We start from the raw sequence: 19935 nt of genomic DNA on the forward strand, positions 1-19935 counted from the left end.
CAGGTTAGTATGCAAATATCTAACAATATCTACCCTGGTCCTTCTCTTCACTAGACTAGCTATGCCCAGTTCCTGTAACCATTCTTCATATGTTTAGCTTCCAATCCCCTAATCTTTGTTGTTCTTCTCTGCATTCTTTCTAGAGTCTGAACATCCTTTTTTATAGTGTGGTGACCAAAACTGGTGACCAAAAGTCATTTAACTGATCTTTGCTGTTCTCAGAAGCTAAATGCAATTAGCCTTAGTTACCACTTGCCTGGCCTAGGGGAAAAAGGAGTAATATCTAAGAGGCAATTATAAATCTTTTCTCTATTGTTCCAAGAAAAGTGCCCAGATGCAGACATCAGGTGTATAAAAACATAGTTTAGCTTTCATCCATTTTTGGTAATTAACCATAACCATAATATTATCATAAGCATCCACCTGAACTTTGCAAGATTCTATTAATATTCAACAAAAAAGTAACTACATCAGTCGTAACAGAATGCTATTTATGATTTGAAGCCATTTGAACTTTTAGCCCAAAAAATAACTATGCCAAGAAAAAATAGGGCTAGAAAAAAAAACTTCATCTAGCTTCTGATATTGTGAAATTATCTTTTTCAGATTGGATCCTCAAATTGTGTCCCTTCAAACTGATGTGAAGTTTTAACAGACTTTGGGTCATGCACTCAAACAGTTCTCATCAAAATCAATATCTAGTTTAGAGAGATTATCTGCAATTATGAGACAATTATATACTTTAACATATGACATAATCGCCTAACCTACTGAAGTCAGAGCCAATTGTTTGTATTGAACTCCAATGCAAATATATTTATGTATTTATTTATTTGATTCATATTGCCACCTATTCACCCATGGTGACTCTAGGCGGCTTACAATGTAAAATCATATTTAAAACAAAAAAATAAAAATAAAAACTGAGAAAAAGAATCAAATAAATTAGTAAAGTACAATAGAACAAAATTTGGGAAATCAAAACAAAACAAAAACAAAAAAACAAAAACCAACTTTCACCCCCCACCCCAATGACAGTGGATCACACTAGCCATTTGATGGGTTCCATCCCTCTCTGGGTTCCCCAGGCCTGTTGGCAAAACCAGGTCTTCAGTGCCCTTTGGAATAGTATTAATGAAGGGGCCATTCTAATCTCCGGGAAAATGATGTACCAGAGAGACGGAGCCACCACAAAGAAGGCCCTTCTTCTAGGTCCACCAGGTGTATCTCCCTCAGGGACCCGCAACATTCCCTGCCTCCTCGCTGTAATGGGTCAGATAGATGTCACTGGCAAGAGATGTTTCTTCAGATAACCTGGACCCAAGCCATGAAGGGCTTTAAAGGTGACAAGCAGCACCTTGAATTGCACCTGGAAGCAAATTGGCAACCAATGCAGCTCCTGCAGGAGAAGTGACATATGTGCACACCAAAGTCTGCATAAAACCGTGTGGACTGCTGCATTTTGCACCAACTGGAGCTTCCGGATGTTCTTCAAGGGCAGTCCCATGTGGAGCGCATTGGAATAATCAAGAAGGGAAGTGACCGGGGCATGTGTGACTGTGAGTGGGGACCATTGATCCAGGAAAGGGCATAACTAGTACACAATCCTCAGTTGAGCAAAAGCCCTCCTGGCCATGACTGCCACCTGCTCTTTGAACAGGAGTCATGACTCCAGGAAAACCCCTATATTATGCACAGGGTCTATTTGGGATAGTGCCACCCCATCCAAGACTAAATGTGGTAATTCTCCCTGAACCAACAAATCCCAAACCCAGAGCCACTCAGTCTTGCAAGGGTTTAGTTTCAACCCGTTGCTCCCCATCCAGCCCCTAACAGCCTCCAGGCACTGTGAGAGGGAGGACACAGCAACACTTAACTCATCAGGGGCCGAGACATACAGCTGAGTATCATCAGCATCTTGGTGATACCTCAGTCCATGGTGATGGAGGATCTCACCCAGCGGTTTCATATAAATGTTGAACAGGAGCGGAGAGAGTATCAAGCCCTGTGGAATCCTGTAAAGCAATGGGCGAGGGTTGGATCTCTCCCCTCCTATCAACACTGACTGAGAGCAGCTGCAGAGGAAGGAAGTGAACCAAGACAGCACAAGGCCTCCTGCTCCCATCCCCCGAAGCTGTCCCAGGAGAATCCCATAATATATTGGTGATAAAACTAAAACAATATATTAATTTCAATAATTAAAAATATAAATGAATTATACATTTATTGTACAACTCATGCAGTGTCTATAGTGATCCTGTCTCCTATTTTCCACACAACAAATGAGTTGGGTTGTGAGAGAAGGGCTGGCTCATAGCTGATCTATATGTTTACATTTTAAATGACTGCCTATGATTAAATTTAGAGATTGGTGGCAATTTCATTTGATCTTCTGGCTAAGAGCCAGGGTCAAAGAGCAATTGTGTTCCAATATTGGAAAGCCAAATCCAATACCTGGTAAACCAAACATTGGATGTAACTGTGGGAATTAATGGGCTAATCTTCTGCAGCTGCTTTTCCTCCATCTCCCTCCCTCCCTCTCATCTCTTGAATTGAGTCTTCAGATTAAATGGATGACTGAAAATCCATTCATCTTGATGCTGGAAGTAACCCATTTTCAGTGATTTGACCCATCTGATAATTAGTTAAATCAATGAGTAACTTATTGAAGAACTACCAATACAGATCTGGGTCACATGAGTTTTCCATCTAGCCTCCTGGCCTTATTTTACGATCCAGTTGCCCCCAAATATTTGGGTGTCAAATTGGACATCCAATTTACTTGTTCTTTTCTTATTCTGTTCCCCTGAGTTTTGTTGTAAAAACGCCCATTCATTTTATGATACTATAATTCATTTCTAAATATCCCTAGGCTGTCAAAACTCAGAAGTCTCTTCGCTCCTCTGTTCGCTCTAGTCTGCTGGCTGTTAGTTCAGTAGGTCATGAAGATGCCTCAGGGAGCTCACTAGGATACCTTCAGCTTTCTGCTTCTACTTTACCTGCCAATAAAAGGAACATAACGGCTTAAGAAGAAGGGGGAGAAAAACTTTGCCTTTTGAGGGTCACCAAAGTTTGTATGTGAGCACTTTTAGTAAGATGCAAATGTTTTTGTTTGAACAGATTTTGTAACTCAGAGTAATAAATAAATAATAAATAAATAAATATTTTTTTAAAAAAAATCCAGGCAGGTTAATATAGAGTTTTATTTGCATTAATGGATTTTTATGTTTTAATTGTTTAAATTTAATTTTGAAGCTTGTTACAAGTTCCATCCGTCATCAAGCAACCCAGTCAAGATTCAAAAGTGAAGATGCCGACCCATTATTTTCTACTTTTATTTTATGAATTATAACAATTGTAACAATAATAAACAGAATAATTCTGGATTTTGTTGTCTCAACTCCTCTGCAAGAAGTTAGGCAAAGGAATTGCTGCCCTCAGATACATCTGTGAGGATTACGGGGCAAAATTTGCAAGATGGCATATACAGTGTTGCAAACAAAGCACTGAAATTACATCCATGGCTTTCCCATTCTTAAACCCTAACTTAGTTTTTCTTGAATATATTTGCTTGTAAAAACATTTTTCTATTCAAGAAGTTGAATTCTAAGAGTTTGGAATGCAGATGAATTATAAGATTTTTGATGCAGTCTAAAAGAATAATTGCAATAAACAATCAATTCCCCTTTCCTTTCATTCTTTTTCATATGGTTGGAGCTGAATTATACTTTTAATGTTTCAAAGACAACACTTCATCAGAGGTTTCCCAGGTTGCAAGACTAGCCGGGAAACTGTCACAGAATGTTGAAAATGAAGATCACATGACCACAGCAGCAGCATAGCAGCATAGCAACAGCCAGTAGTACTTTCTCAAATTTAATTCCCTCAGAGTAAAGGATCCCAGATTTTGGATGCATTCTGTAAGTTAGCCCACTTGAGGTAACTTAGTTCAAAAATTATTGCGCTATAATGCACCATTTTGGCCAGGAATGATAATGAGAGTTTTAATAATATATAGATGCAGCAAGGTTTTTTTTTTTCCTATGCAGCTTAGAATCATAGAGGGGAAAGAGGATATGTAGGATCTTGAATCTAATGCCCTTTCTCGGTGCAGGAATCTCAATCAAAAACCTCCCAACAGACAGCTACATGAACCAAAGTACTGCATTGCTTGAACTACTTGGGTTGTCCTTGAACACTGTCCAATGAAGAGGACTGATATCTGCAGCTAGCCACAATGCCACCAGAATGATAAAATCTATACTACAACATCAGAAGTAATGCTATTTAATATTTGTGTTCCAATGATGCACACAAGAACATTAAAGATTAAGTTTGCATTATGACATATAGTTCCTCACTTGCCCCCCCAGACATCTGTGAATTAAAGGGGAGCCTACTATACCTCCGGGTCATCAGTCACACTGCCAAACCTACAGAAGGGAGGAAAGAAAAGAATTAATGGTCTGTTCTGCCATACTGTTGAGAACATAGTCTTTATAAAAGAGATGGATAATGCAATATTAATTCAAATATATCTCCCTTGCAACAGCATAATTTTAGATAATGCTGTCAGTTGATAATCCAGAATTATTCTTTATCCAGTCAACATGCTGTGCCACTGATACCCTATACTATAAAAATATGTTTGTCTTCCTCCATGTAGTTTCCGTACTTTATCTAGTACTAATATTTATTTGACTGTTTTGATGTTTTCATGGATGTTGATTATTATAATCTATCCTATGAATGTAGACACCTCCTGAAGAGCAATATAGTGAATCTCCTAAATAAATAATGACAGCAAAGTGTCTTACCATTCGTTTTAGGGTAGAATTAAGTTGCTGCTCTTATTATTATTCAGAAAAGTTCATGTATACCATTTCAGAGAGAAAGAACATTTTTCAAGAAACAGAGCTAGAGATATGGGCCCAACATTAAGTCATATACTTTTTATATTTTTCTGATGTGGTGGAATATACATTTAAACATAAATTATTCTTAGCACAGACCATTAAAGTAAATAGGACATAAGCCAATTAGGTTTTGTTAAAATCAGTGAGATTTAAATAGGACTAAATTTAACCCAAAATAGAGACTAATCAAAATTTATTGTCTCTAACTATAAGTGTTCCAGCTTTATTTTTATTTTTAGAAATGTTGCTATTTAAACTTGAAATTGAAGGCAGAATTTTAAAGTGAGAAAGAGTAACAGATAAAAAGTGTGTTTTACTACTTGGATAAAAACTTATGTTCAAATAGAGAATGCCATAAGAGGGATTTTGAATGCTGCAAAGGTTTTCTATTTCAACCGCTGTGAGAAAGGTGTGCATCAATATTTTCAAAGCATCAGAGGAATTTATTTAGCAAGGATTTGTTTAAAAGCTGTAATTAAGCAGGATATAGATTGTCATTAAACTCCATTCAGTGCACAACAATACAGTATATCCTCCTTTTTAAAAGAGGATTTTTTAAAACCTCAATTTCAGATTTTCCTCTGCAGATTGGACATTATGTATTCCTTCCTTTTCAAAGAGGAGACATTTTGCCAATAATTCAGCCTTTCCACCATTTTATGTTTTAAAAATAAAACCACAGGCACTTGTACAATTTAGATTTACCACCTGATCATGTTCATACTGCAGATTCCTACGTTAGCTTAGTATGGGTCAGAGGGGAACATAGTAAATTTCATGCTGGATTTTGACAGAAGAGAATTAAAAAACAACCCTAGGGCTATTTTATCTGTGCTTAATGTACACAATTTGGGGACTTGGATCATAAATAAATAAAATATGCAGAGTCCATTCATTCATTGCTGGGAAACATAAATCTGCCTTAATATGCAGAATGTAAAAGTTCAGGTTTGATGCATAACAGGCTAGTCAGCCTTGACCCCCGTTTCAGAAGATTGAAAGCTGAGCTAAACGTCCAGTTGTGTCAAAAAAAGAAAAGAAAAAGAGATGTTGGCTTTAGATCAATTAAAATGAGGGAACAAAATTAAGCCTTATCATTGGCTCCATTAAAGAAGTTGAGAGCTGAGAAGCAGATGGGGTGCAAAGCATTATTAACCTTACCCCATTTGAGAAGAGTTGCTACAGGCACAGAGCTTAATGAGGTGATAAAACCCATTGCCTGTCTAATGTCAATGTCAGAGAGCTCACCATAACACTCAATCATCCCCTCATTTTTCATATATGTAAGTGAAGATGCAACATTGTACATCAGTCTGTAACCATCCCAGAAGCAATGAAAAAGCCATCAGAATTGGAAGTTCATCCACTTGATTCAATTCACTACCTCAAGTGGTTTTTCCACTTTGATTTATGAATCTGGGTCCCTGGCATAACTTTATCACAGTTTTGGTGAACCAAAGCTTCACCCTTCAAAGTTTCATACAGCCTAAGAGTATATGGTAAGCTATGCCATTCACTACTGTAAAAGTTGTGATGGCCACCAATTTAAATGGCTTTAAAAGGAATTAGAAAAGTAATTAGATTAGTAACTTTATTTCTGACATTGGAGGGAATATATTATCAATGAGGCTTACTAAAAAAAAATATTAACACAAGGTTACTCATTGTAGAACAATCCAAAGCATCACTTTGAAATAGTCATAGAAGCCATTCACTTCAGGACAATAGTAATTGGAATAATATGGACATCTAATAAAAAAAATAACCAAATAAATACATACATGGGAAGAAAAAATATTAAACTATCTAGGCCAGCTACTTCAACTCTGCTTTACTTCCATATATACTGGGGAAAGCATTTTCCGTATGTACATATATCTATGTACCAGATGAATCTGAGCTAAGTCAATCCCCCAATAGATACTGGACATCACTTCACTCTTTGGAAGCTGAAAGAAATACTTTTTATCAAGGGTTTCAAAACAAATACAGTTGCCCTTGATTTATTTGCAGAATTTATATGCAATTTTATTGGCTGTTTTTGAGCAGATATGATCTAACAAGGTTCTTTTTATGTTCATAAATATTCAGATGTGGGCCCAATTTCAATCATTAAAAAAATTACATATGATAAAATCTGTTTGCATTCATTCTAGAATCAGTTTCATTAGGAAGATACATATATAAGAAACAAAATATGGCAATAGAACGTTAAAGGAAGTTAAACTGGGAAGGCCATTGGAATGCAAAAGTCTGAATCATAAATGGGAGTAGAGTTTTTATAAGAGATTATTGGATTAAATTAATTGAATTAGGAGGAAGATAAAAGTGTTCATAGTCAATTCCAAGATTGTTCTCTAAAGTCATGGAATATCTAACACAGGTCCTATTTCTTCATCTATGTTATCTGAGGACAGGTACCTATGATAACACCTAAGTTAAATAGTCCTTATACAAGACAACTTTGTATGCTGAAATGTAGAATCATATGGCCATGACTGTAGATCAGTGGTGGGATTCAAATATTTTTGCCACTGGTTCACTAGGCATGGCTTGGTGGGCGCACTTTGTGCACATGCACACACTTTGCGTGCATGCATGCACCAAACACGCACTTTGGACAGCTGCAGAGACATTTGCGCAGACGCAGAAGCATTCTAACTTGCCTCCTGTAAGCCTGCACAATCCCGGTTGCTTCAGCAGCTGCCACGCAGCACTCTTCTGTGCCGTGCAAAGCAGCTGCACTTCAAATTCAGAGGATAAAGGTGAGTATGAGAACCCGGACGGGCGGGTGGGCCCAACAGCAGAGTGGTGGAGAGAACCAGTTCTGTTTATTGCTGCTACTGGCTTGCCAGAACCAAGCCGAACTGTAGAATACCACCACTGCTGTAGAATACCACCACTGCTGTAGATGCTGTACAATAATCCATATTACTATCTCTGCTATATTTCTGAAATCATGTGTGGTGTGTGTGTGTGTGTGTGTTTGTGTGTGTGTGTGCTATATTGTTGCAATAGATACATCAGTGTTCAACTAGGGGGATACATGGATTTTTGTCTTTTTCTTTTATTTTTTTAATTCATATTTTTAATGTGTCTGTCTATTTTGTTTTTTGTTTGTTTAATTTTTACTTTTGGATTTGAATAAAATAAAAATGATTCTTAAAAAGTGGAAGCTTCATTGATAGAAGCTTCTCATCCATTGAAGTGCATGCAAGTGTGCATATATGTGGACATTTGTATGTGTTATACATTCCTTTTGTTATTTTATATAAATTTATAAAGCCACCCAACTCCCAATAACTGGGTAGGAATGATAACTATAGAAGAAATGTCCCTTTTTTCAACCATGTGTCTCAGAATCATGTCTTTCAGGAAAAGACAAAGAATATTGCTTTGAGATTGTGTATTTCTCATTATTAAGAAATTATTCTTATTTATACAATCTTTTCTTAATTTGATATGGTTTGTCAATAGTAAATATTGGAAGAATAACAATTTGCTTCTTTACCATGGGCTCAGTAAATGGATACATTTATTAAGTTTCATCTTTCCTGTTTAGTATGGCGTTGGCTTCTTTACTTAAGAAACCAGAACTCTGCTTTGATGTGAGCACTTTTAAAATAACTTAATTGCAAGGCAGATGGTGAGAAGCTGAAAATCTGTGCGAAGGTGAAAAATTGCTAAAGGAATGTTTCTGCTACATGGGGAGAATTCCTTCTATTTGTAGGTGGCAGCTGCAGTTTTCATATCTGCGATTAGTCCTTAATATAGAAGGGGTAACATGGTGGAGCTGACAAAAACATGTCATCACAGCATGAGGAACAGAACAAAGTGCCAGCATTTCCATCAAATCAATTCCTTTTCTTCAAAAATGCTCAGTAATAACCACTAGCAAATAACTTCAATCAGCAAACTACATGCATGAGATATTCATATTGTAGAAGTTTTTTGGGGAAAATATGTTTGTTGAAGAAAACATATTATAGATACTTCTTAAATTGGAACTTGATTTTAAAACATTTAATTCAGATGGAATATTTTCCTGAGGTTGACTGTTTGCTTTGGAAAAGCATTCTGTTATTTAAAGCTGCATTCTGTTTAGATCCTACTTCCTGGCAGAGCAATATTTAATTCAATAGCCTATGTATCACCCACAGTGACTCCTCCCTGAATCACTGGACAATTGTTTAACAACTACAATAGTTGGTTTAACAACTACAATACATGACTCTATTGGATTCTATTTCAAAAGATCAATATTCAATTCTAATCAATTTTCAAGATCATATCTGTATTCCTGTTAAGTTGTGGGAAAAACGACTCAAGACCAGTTAATCTTTAGTTGCTTTTAATTTTCTCTCTGGAACTGAACAACAACGGAGCCACGGCAGCCTCTTTTATAGCAGCTGATTGTGGCTCTCGACCAATGATGGCTATTCAAGTTTCCCGCCGTCCGGCCGGACCAATCAGAATGGAACATTCAAATATTCAAATATACAACACCCCTCCCTATGTGGTCCAGTCCAACCAATCAGGCCATCCCTATGTTTCATAGTCACGTAAATAGGTGGGGCTCTTATGGTTTCTACTGGACCTGCACAATTCAGTCGTGATGTTGTCTTCGGACTGTTCAGACGGGTTCGCTGTTCCTCCCGTCCTCTTCCGTGTAACCTCCTGGAAGGTGGAGTCAGCTCCTGCCTGGCCCTTCCAGGCTGGTTGAGTCAGCTCAGCTGCTCCTGCCAGGAGTGGCTTCATGATGGTTTTCTGACGCCTGCTCCAGTCTTCGGAAGTTTTCTTCTTCTCCAGGTATGTGATTTCGATTTCTGCTCGGGGCTAATGGTGGTATTGGTTGTTGTGTTGTTGTTAGGGTTTTTTTTGTTATTTCTCATGCTTGTGGAGGGTCTCACCCTCCCCTCTCATTTGTGTTGGAGGGGTCTCCCCCCTCTCTGGTTTGGTTATTATTTTGGTTTAATGTTTGACTTGGTTCCTGTGTTTGTGTGGGCTCTTCTCCTTCTTCCCTTTGACTGTTAGTGTTTCTCAATAGGACGCTTGATCTGAGTTGGACTATATGTCTCCTCCAGCTCTTTCTATCCTCTGTCTCTACCCTTTATGACCGGGGTCCTGTTACTTGGATTATTTTAGCTGGTATCCATAATGGCTCCCCCGTTAGGTTTTTTGCATAGACCAGGTCCCCTGTTTTAAATGTACGGCACTTACTGGAGGAGTCTGTTGGCTTTTCTGTGCTATATGTGGGGTGTAGTCTATCTAGACTAGATCTTAGTTTTCTTCCCATTAATAGTTCTGCTGGGCTTTTATTAGTTGTGGTGTTTGGTGTAATGTGCTGTATCGTTAGTAATTTATATATTTTTTCCTGGATATCTCCAGTTTCTAGCTTGTGTAGTGTTTTCTTAGTATAATGGACCATGCGTTCTGCCCGTCTGTTTGTAACCGGCTGACCCGGTGCTGTTAAAGCGTGCCTTATGCCTTGTTCGGCCAGGAACCTCTCAAATGTTAGTGCAGTGAATTGCGGTCTGTTGTCAGATACAACTAAATCCGGCAATCCATGTGTTGCAAAAAGCTTTCTTAGTTGTCTGATAACAGCTTCTGTTGTGGTTGAGTGCATAATGCTTACCTCTAGCAATTTGAGTAAGCATCTACCACTATTAAGAATGTGTGTCCTTTAGTTAGTCCAGCAAAATCAATGTATATTCTAGACAAATGGCTGTCCAATATCTTCTTAAAAACTTCCAGTGATGGAGCATCCATAAGCTGCGGAGGCAATCCAGTCCAACGTAGGGCAAATTACAAAAAACGCTTATAATATCAGGCTCAATAACTTGCTTAGCAACAAAAAAATCTGGTCCCAATTGTGGTCATAAATCAAGGACCACCTGTGTATAACAAGAGAAGAGGAGATGAAAATCTAACAACTACTGCAGTTCTCTTCAGTTTTTACTGAAGAGGAAGACTTATGAACTTCATTGAAAGTTCATTTGAGTAGACATGCTTGGAAGCTTAGCAAAAGAATATGAGACAGGGACAGCAATATTAAGAATGGAAATTTGTAATAAAATAATTGAACTGAGAATAATCTTACGTATCCCTGTGTGCAAGTGACAACATGGAAAACCCTTTTCTGACTGTCATTTTTTTTTCTCAACAACAACAATAAGCATTTTGATCTATGCATACATTATTTAACATTATGGAAAAGGAAGGATGTCAAGCTTCTACAGAAACATGATTGCATCTTAAGAACTCCTCCATAATTATAGGAATGTATTTGCTTGTAATCATTCATAGGTTTGGCTCCACATTTAATTAAATATTCATCAGATATTTAAATTGATCATATCTTATTGTAGGACAAAGTAATAATAATCTACAGTGGCCGTATCAGTGATCCACCATTATGACTATCTTTTTTTCAAACAACTAAAGAGAGGGAAGTTAAGTGAAGATTAGTGCCTTGGTGTCACTACTGATCATAATGTTTCCCCAAATAATCATTTTGAGGCTGTGCTCTAGCTAGTACTCCCTTGATATTTCTCATAAGGCACCTAGACTAAGAGTCACAATTATTGCCATTCTGTGCAGAAGAATAACTATGAGTTATGTAGTATCATGATTTATCCTGTGGCAAGGATAAATGGGCAATTCTAATGGAGGGACTACTTAAAGATTTCCATGTGAAGAATCTGTGACCTACAGATATCACTGGATTATAAATTCTATCATGTTGGTAGCATGGGCAAGGATTGTGGGAGTTGTGATTTTGCACCAAGTTATTAGAATAGGTACCCTATTTCTGTATACTTGAGATTAGCCCTGTGTATCTAAGCACAGAGTGGATTCTCATAGAATTAAGAATACACATGGATGGATGTGCATATGTGTGTATGGTTTGTGAATCTACATTTATTCATATTTTTAAATTTTCACAAATTAGGATATAATGCATATGTGCTTTAAAATATGAAAATGTTATAACAAGTGAAAAAGTCAGGCTTATATGCATTTAAAGTTTAGTGCAATCATATGTAAAATATGCAATCTTTTTACTACAACCAACTTTCAGGAATGGAATTCTTGGAATGGCAGTAGCAACCCCAACATAGTCAGATAGCATAAGATTTACTACATTTATATTCAGTCTTTTCTATAGGATTAGGATGTATAATAGGATTCCTTTTTCCACGTTTACTCCCATAGCAACTTATCAAGATAAGTCATACGCTGAGATAGAGATTCATCCAAAATCATCAATGAACATCTACAGTTAAGTGTAGACTTGAACCCAACATATAACTGACCTGACTACTATATTATACTGTAGTTCAGGAAAAGCCTGTGAATAAAAGGACAATACTCACTGTGGATCCCTATAGCTTTTAAATTGTACGTTGCATATGGATAATAAAAAGAATCCTATTTAATTAATCGTTGTTTCGCAATGTTTGATTTTCTTTCAGGTTATGCAATTCACCTTTGACATAAACTTAGAATAACATAGATCCATTATTACAGACTGCTGCAGGAAAAACAACTGCCCCGCGTACATGGGATAGAGTTAGGCATTTTTTCAATACTCTGACCTTGAAAACCTCTTAACTCAAAAAGCATGTCAGGAGCATAAATGAGGTCAAGTCTTGAGTATCAGACAATTTTTGATAATCCTTTTTCTTAGTGTGCTCGAAGAAAGGGTGTCAAACTCAGTCCCAATTATCATTGCTTGAGGGATATGTAAGATCAAAAGGTCACTTTAAAAGCTGACAGAGTGATGTTAAGCCCTTGATAGTCATTCACAGGTAGAATTCCTCCAAACACAGAGACTTTTAGGAATGTAGAGCCATTTGTAAATCCTTCACACTCCAGTTTTCTAGGATATCATTCTATAAATTTGGACTCAGATATGTCACTTATAGGGAATTAATATACATAGGACTGCACTATTATACCCTTCTCCTGGACAGGCAAGGACATTGTGTTTTAGCTCAATGGACAGGCAAGGACATTGAGTTTTATTTTATTTTTTTAAAGAAGCAACGCTCATTTTATTTATAGACAGCAGCTTGTCTAAGTGGAATCATCAAATGGATTTATAATAAACTGACACATGTTCAGATGTTTCTAATGTGATGATCACTTCAAAATTTCCATTAGCACAGCTACCAGCATGAGAAATGATCTGGGGAAAGTGTAGTTTAAAACATTTGCAGGGCACCAAGTTGAGAAATAACGAACTAGTAAAGAAAGAACTATTTTAAATCACTAATCTTCAATGTATAAAAATAATGAGCCATCCAGGGATACAAATCTTCCTGTTATAATCACCTTGCTCTGTGATATAGATCAGATTTTTTTGGTACAATTGTCTACCTTACCTAATTGGTCAGTTTCGGTTGAGAGACCTTTCCTTCATAGTTTCAAACCTGTGAACAAAATAGGAAATTGATAAAATATCATACTTGGAATTCATGATACATCTTATTTTCACAAGAAAAATAATAGTATCTAAGGGAACAAAACTGACTGTGGGATCTCTGAGTCATACCATATAATGAAAGGGTAGGCTATCTGCTGCCCTTTTGGCTTACAACCATCAACACTTTACCCTCATGGGAACGCAGATTTTTATATGTTCTTTCTAGCCTTTGTTCTGCTTGGTTGCAGATGTGCTTGTTTTGCACTGTGCCGGATTCAGTTCAGATTGTGAAGCCATCACTGCATGATACTATTTAAAAGATTTATTGCACACTGACTTGGGGGGGGGGTGGGGAGAGAAACAGAGAGAGAGAGAGAGACAGAGAGAGACAGAGAGAACCAATGCATTGTTTAAAGTTCTAGTCTTCTCTTAAGAATGAAAGCCAGCTTGGTGAGTTTTGAGCTAGTCACCCTCTCTTAATTGTAGATTGTAAAGCTGAAAAAGCATTAACCTATTAATTTACCCAAAGCCAGCATATTATGCTATGGTCAATACACATCAGGGAAGATGACTTAATTCTCCAGTGGATTAATTTGGGCTAATTACTACAACATTAAAGAGCCATGGTGGCACAATGGTTAGAATGCAGTACTGCAGGCTACTTCTGCTGACTACTAGCTGTCTGCAATTTGGCAGATCGAATCTCACCAGCTCAAGGTTGACTCAGCCTGCCATCCTGGGTAAAATGGGTAAAATGAGGACCCAGATTGTTGGGAGCAATATGCTGACTCTTTAAACTGCTTAGAGATGGCTACAAAGCACAGTGAAGTGGTATATAAATCTAAGTGCTATTGCTATATTTAATTCAATGAAAATTATTGCAAAACCTGTATTAAAGTTGACTTTTGGTTACAAACAATGGCTTTATAAAGTTAGTAAAAGTGCAGAGATATGTAATAATTTAAAGTATGCAAATTTTTAAAAAATCATGAGGGTAAGCAAAAATCATCATTTCCCAACCTCTTTTTACTTATACTATCCTAATATGCTAATTATTCCAAAACAGATTTTCCAAACCAGTTAATTAATCCTAACAATCCTAGCCATGGAGTTAAAATATAATTCTTCCATTTTACCTCATATGTTTAAAGAAAAAGTAAGATTGCTAAACTCATAATCCCCCTAGATTGGTGGAGATCGATATTCAAGACCCATTTGGTTTTAACTGGCGTATATGGGGGATTGTGCTTGTAATATAAAGAGGAATAAGTGGTAGAAAAGCTGCATTAACAAATACAGAAGAAATAGACTATATGTGAAACAAGAAAAAACAAAGGATGTAATAAATCTGAATTAAGGTGCTTTGATTTTTGTGAAGTGATGATTGAAGTAAATGTACAGTGGGTTTTTCTTGTTATTGCTGTTTTTAATAAAAGGAATAAATTGTAGAGCAGAAAGCATGAAGAGGTATCATCTAGCTGTCATGATGTTTAAGACAGTAGGAAACGATAATGGAAAAAGTGGACATTTACTTTGGGGAGAATTGCATCACATTCTGAAAGATTTGACCCAGGAGAAAACTTATTTTGTTAGAACACAGGTAGAAATGAGATGAAAGAATGCAAAAAATAAAAAATAAAAAAAGGATTGAACCACTTGCAGACCTCAGAATAAATTAAAATGTTAACTGCCTAGAAAAAAAAATGAATGTCTTGAGTCAAGGGTCTTCAAACTTGACAAGTCTGAAGGATTTCAACTCCCAGAATTCCTGAGCTAACATGACTGGAGGAGGAATTTTGGGAATTGAAGTCCACAAGTCTTAAAGCTGTCAAGTTTGAAGACCCTTGTCTTGAATGCATGGCTTAAGTCTATTAATGCAAATACTGTATATAGCAAAGCAATGAATATAAAAGTTCTAACCGGATAATTTATTTGATAATCTATGATGAATGACCAAGAAAATTAGTTAAGGCTATATGAATGATAAGAGATTCTTATGGTGGGATAGACTATTTCTTGGCAACGTCAAGAGTGGATATTAGAAAAAAAATGGACATGGAAGAAAAGCAAGAAATGAGAGCAGTTTGAGTGAAAATAGGAAGAGAAACTACAAGTCCTGTGCAAACCAAATATTGGAAGATAGGCTGATGGGATAGATTGTAATCCAATACAATTTGATTGTGAGACTTTAAATAAGGTGGCTATATTTGGTATAGATCTTTTCTCCAGCACAGCTCTGCTGAGAATTTCACTTTTTTTTTCTTCCTGACCTACATAATGGTGAGCATGATAAAAGCTATTCACCAAGAGTTCTTCAAGAATAATGTAATTCCCTATGTAAACTTGTTCTTTGTCTCAGCTACAGCTGCAGAATATGTCCATATATTGTACTCACAGAGACTCCATTATTCATCGTTAATGGAATTCTATACAGGTTTTTCAATGCAGCATGAGATTCATCATTAACCTGGATAGCTTGGATATCTATAGCTTGTATCTGATTAGCTGGTTTGAATATAATAGAGCTACCTTGTTGTACACAAGAAAGGCAATGAGACATTTCAGTTCACTTTCAGCTTAAAACAAATGTACCTGCTTTCCTGGAGTTTCAAGATTTCTCCCAACTAATGTATTCATGTACTTGTCCTTTTTTTTAAAAGTCAGTTTTGTAAGGAATCATACTTACAACTGCACCCCAGTTATATAAATACTATTGATACTGATTGCATGGCAGCATTACAAGAGTAGGAGAAAAGTGGGTTATGAGCAATTCCATATACACAGAGGCATTTTTCAACCATTCAGTGCTCTCTGTGACCTGATCAGAGATCCCTCCATATGCCTAATGTAATTTCAACCAGGGCTTTCAACCCCCAACACAAGTCCTTAGCATGATTACACTACTTTTTTATTTTTACAAAGTAAAAAGTTGTCAGTTTAACCAGTGGTGCCCGCAAGCCGCATACATCACATGCTGGCCACGCCCTCCCCTGTTTTAGTGAAGGGGAAAAAGTTGTGATACATCATATGATGACGTGAGTTTGACATCCCTGGATTAAACAAAACAAAAATACAGTGAAATGATTGGCTGAAATAGACACCTCTTGGCTTTAGCAAGGTGAGTTGAAAAAGAAGGAAACAAATGAAGAAAATCAGGAAACTGCTATTTTCAAAAGCCCAACATTTACAATGAGAATTATGATCACAATATTTTCCAGAGGCTCTAGAAATGTTTCCATTTCCTCTGGCAATGTTTGCCAGAGCTGAATCTGGAACTAGTTGGCTACAAAATCACCAACATAGTGGTATGTTGCTAATGCTAAATTGGGGGCTATATATTGGTATATACTATTGACTTACAACAGTTCATTTAGTGACTGTTTAAAGTTACAACAGCACTGAAAAAAGTGACCAATAACTGCTTTTCATAGTGATGACCATTGTAGCATCCCCGTGATCATGTGATCAAAATTCAAATGCTTGGCAACTGGTTTGTATTTATGACCGTTGATATGTTCCAAGGTCATGTGATCTCCTTTTGTGACATCCTGATGAACAAAGTCAATGAGGAAGCCAGATTCACTTAACAATCAGGTTACTAACTTATCAATTGCAGCAATGCACTTAACCACAGAGGCAAGGAAGATTGTAAAGTGGGGCAAAACTTCAAAACTTACTTAACAAAGATTTCACTGAACATTATAAATTTTGGGCTCAGTTGTGGTTGTAAGCCAAGAACTACCTATATTATAATCCCCAAAGAATGACTTCTCACTTACAACCATTCAAAATTAAAATGGGATCCTCAAAAGGGACTTAAAACCCAAATTTAACATTCTGATGGTAGTTCCCCATGATGGTCATGTGACTGTATTTTGTCTCTCAGCAATCAGCCTATATTTATAGCTGTTTGCAGCATGTCAAGGTCTATACAATTCACAATGTTTTTATTTTCTTTTCCCTTTTTCTTTTGCTGGAAACTGGCATTTACTTCCAGTTTTCAGAAAAAAATGCCCATTATGGACAATTGGTTCACTTAATGACTACCACAGCATTTGTTTAACTACAATGGTGCTTGCTTTACAACCACTGTGTTTCCTTAATGATCACCACAGAAAAGATTGTAAAATGAGTCACTATCATGTGGTGACCAACATAATGACCCACATGACTACAACTGTAATTCCAGGCTCAGTTACCATCATAAGTCGAGGACTTTAAAATTTATTTATGAGGGGGGCACATTTTTAAACCAGACTTTTCTAATGTCCATCACCATGTAATCATAAATATTTCTAAATATGTAACAAGGCTCCCTTTTGTTTAATAAGCAGGTATGTCTAGGATTGCAAATGGGTGGGCTTCAAAAATTTTAGCAAATGGTTCTCTGCCTGGTTGCTGGGTGGGTGTGGCCCTGTTGGGCATGACCTAGTCGGCCTCCACCATGGGGGGGGGGCATTTTTGCCCTCCCTGGGCTGCAGAGGCTTTCCTTGAGCATCTGGGAAGGTGAAAACGACCTCCCCAGGTTCTGGAGGCTCTCTGGAAGCCAGAAACAGGCCCATTTCCAGCCTTCCCAAACTTCTGGGAGGCCCATTTTTCACCCTCTCTGAGCCTCCACATGTGCCCTGCACTTACCTGCATCCAAAACAGGGGACTCTTTGTGGGGACTCCTGGGAGGGCAGGGTGGGGTGGGTGGAGCCATCCTGTGAATCCCCAGCAGCCCACCCCTGTCTGCAGATGGAATGGGTATCCTTCGAGGTCTATTAGTACTCTAGGAACTGATTCTTGTTGAAATAAAAGATAAAAATAAAAGCAAACATCCGCAACAGTTTGCAGAGCTTCAAAAACTGAACATCAGCAATTGTTTGCAAAGTTGAAAAAAAAGGGCAGAAAACATGGAGAAAATAAATATAACTCCTAGTGTGCACTATATGAATAATAAATCATTTAATGTGCCTGAACTAGGAAGACAATGTGACCCACTGGTTATTGGATTTTATATTTGCATTAATTGAGCAGAAAAATGAAGATAAAGAGAGTTTCAGATGGATTCCTCTATTACAACGGAGTAACTAACTTCATGCTTGCTACAGTTTCTTCTTTCCAGGACATAATTTATATTTTCAGTATTTCTGGCAATTCAGATTAGTTATCTATATTATATGCCATTCAGCAAAGTACATAGCGGATTCAAAATATTATGATGGGACAATTTCACACACATAATTTGAGCTATGATTTTCCCCTGAGTACAATTATAGAAGTTTGATGTGCTCTTAATGAAGGGTCTTTGGTATACACAATTAAATTATACTGACTCTGATTTCCTCTTTTTCTGGAATCATTTGATTGCTTCTGCTGATATGAAAGAAATAATGTTAATAAATTAATTATTAGAATACATATCACCTCAAGAATTATGCACACTATTAATGGCAATATGTACTGGGTTATATATGTCAATAGATAGTAAAAAGAGAAGTTACAGTGATTTAGGTCATCGGCATTTAGCCAGTACAGAGGAGAAACCAGTGTACATTAATTTTCTTTTGTCTTCTTCTCACATTATCTGCAAAAGATCCCTTGATGAACAAAAATATGCATGGAAATCATAGAAGTAGTCCAAACAAAATGACACATCTTTCAGAGGCCAATTATAGTAAGATAGATAGATAGATGATAGACAGACAGACAGCATGAGTGTGTTGGATAGATAGTAGATAAAGATGTTATCTATCTCTATCTCTATAAGAATATATCTATATCTATCTTTCTATCCATCTGTCTTTCTATCTAACATCTATTTATCTTTATATCTATCTATCTCTACATTTATCTATCTTTATATCTATCTCTACATTTATCTATCTATCTTTATATCTATCTATCTATCTATCTATCTATCTATCTATCTATCTATCTATCTATCTATCTATCTATCATCTCTATATCTATATTCTGTCCTCACTGCCAACAGTATTGGGCCTAGAGGTACTAAATTTTCAAATGTATGTTAGCTTCCTTGTATATATTACATTTAAAAAGAGAGGGAAATCTTATTTGTTTTAAATATCCACATTTCCAGAAAGGCCTCTAGAATATGAAAGGCCTCACAAGTTATTTAGAAAATTAAAAAAAAGTTAAAAAAGAAAAGTGGATTGTCCCTAAAAATATAAGTTGAAATAAACTGTATCATTTTGAACTAAGTGCAACAACATGTTTCATTAAGTGTCACAAACAGTGTTCAGAGTATATGATTGTCCAGTCCCAAAGTGCTCTTTTTCAAAGGGCAACTGGACTTTTTTTTTATTGCTATAGCTTGCTAAAACAAAGAAAGTCCAGTTGCATTTTGAAATAAAGCACCTTTGGGATAACCACAATCTGGATGATTTAGAATCTCCATAGAATGCCCTACATTGCTTCTCCTTATTCTGCTAAAGAGAAAAAAGAAAACAATTGGTTCAACCCTTGTTGATTTGCATCATTATCATCCCACTCTCGTTGGTCCTTGACTTGCCAATAAGCAAACAAGCAAACAAACAAATAAATATGGCTCCTGGCTATCTGAAGTTTGGTCACAATTCGAGTTAG

At 36.7% G+C, this 19935-nt stretch overlaps 1 pseudogene; it reads right to left on the reverse strand.

Moving 5' to 3' along the window:
- Positions 1 to 245: 245 nt before the first annotated feature.
- LOC148126825 (uncharacterized) overlaps positions 246 to 19935 on the reverse strand; it is a 72979-nt pseudogene continuing 53289 nt past the window's right edge.

Source organism: Pseudonaja textilis, chromosome 2 (assembly GCF_049901715.1).
Source record: "Pseudonaja textilis isolate UNSWEBS1 chromosome 2, rPseTex1.2, whole genome shotgun sequence".
In the NCBI taxonomy this organism is placed as follows: Eukaryota; Metazoa; Chordata; class Lepidosauria; order Squamata; family Elapidae; genus Pseudonaja; species Pseudonaja textilis.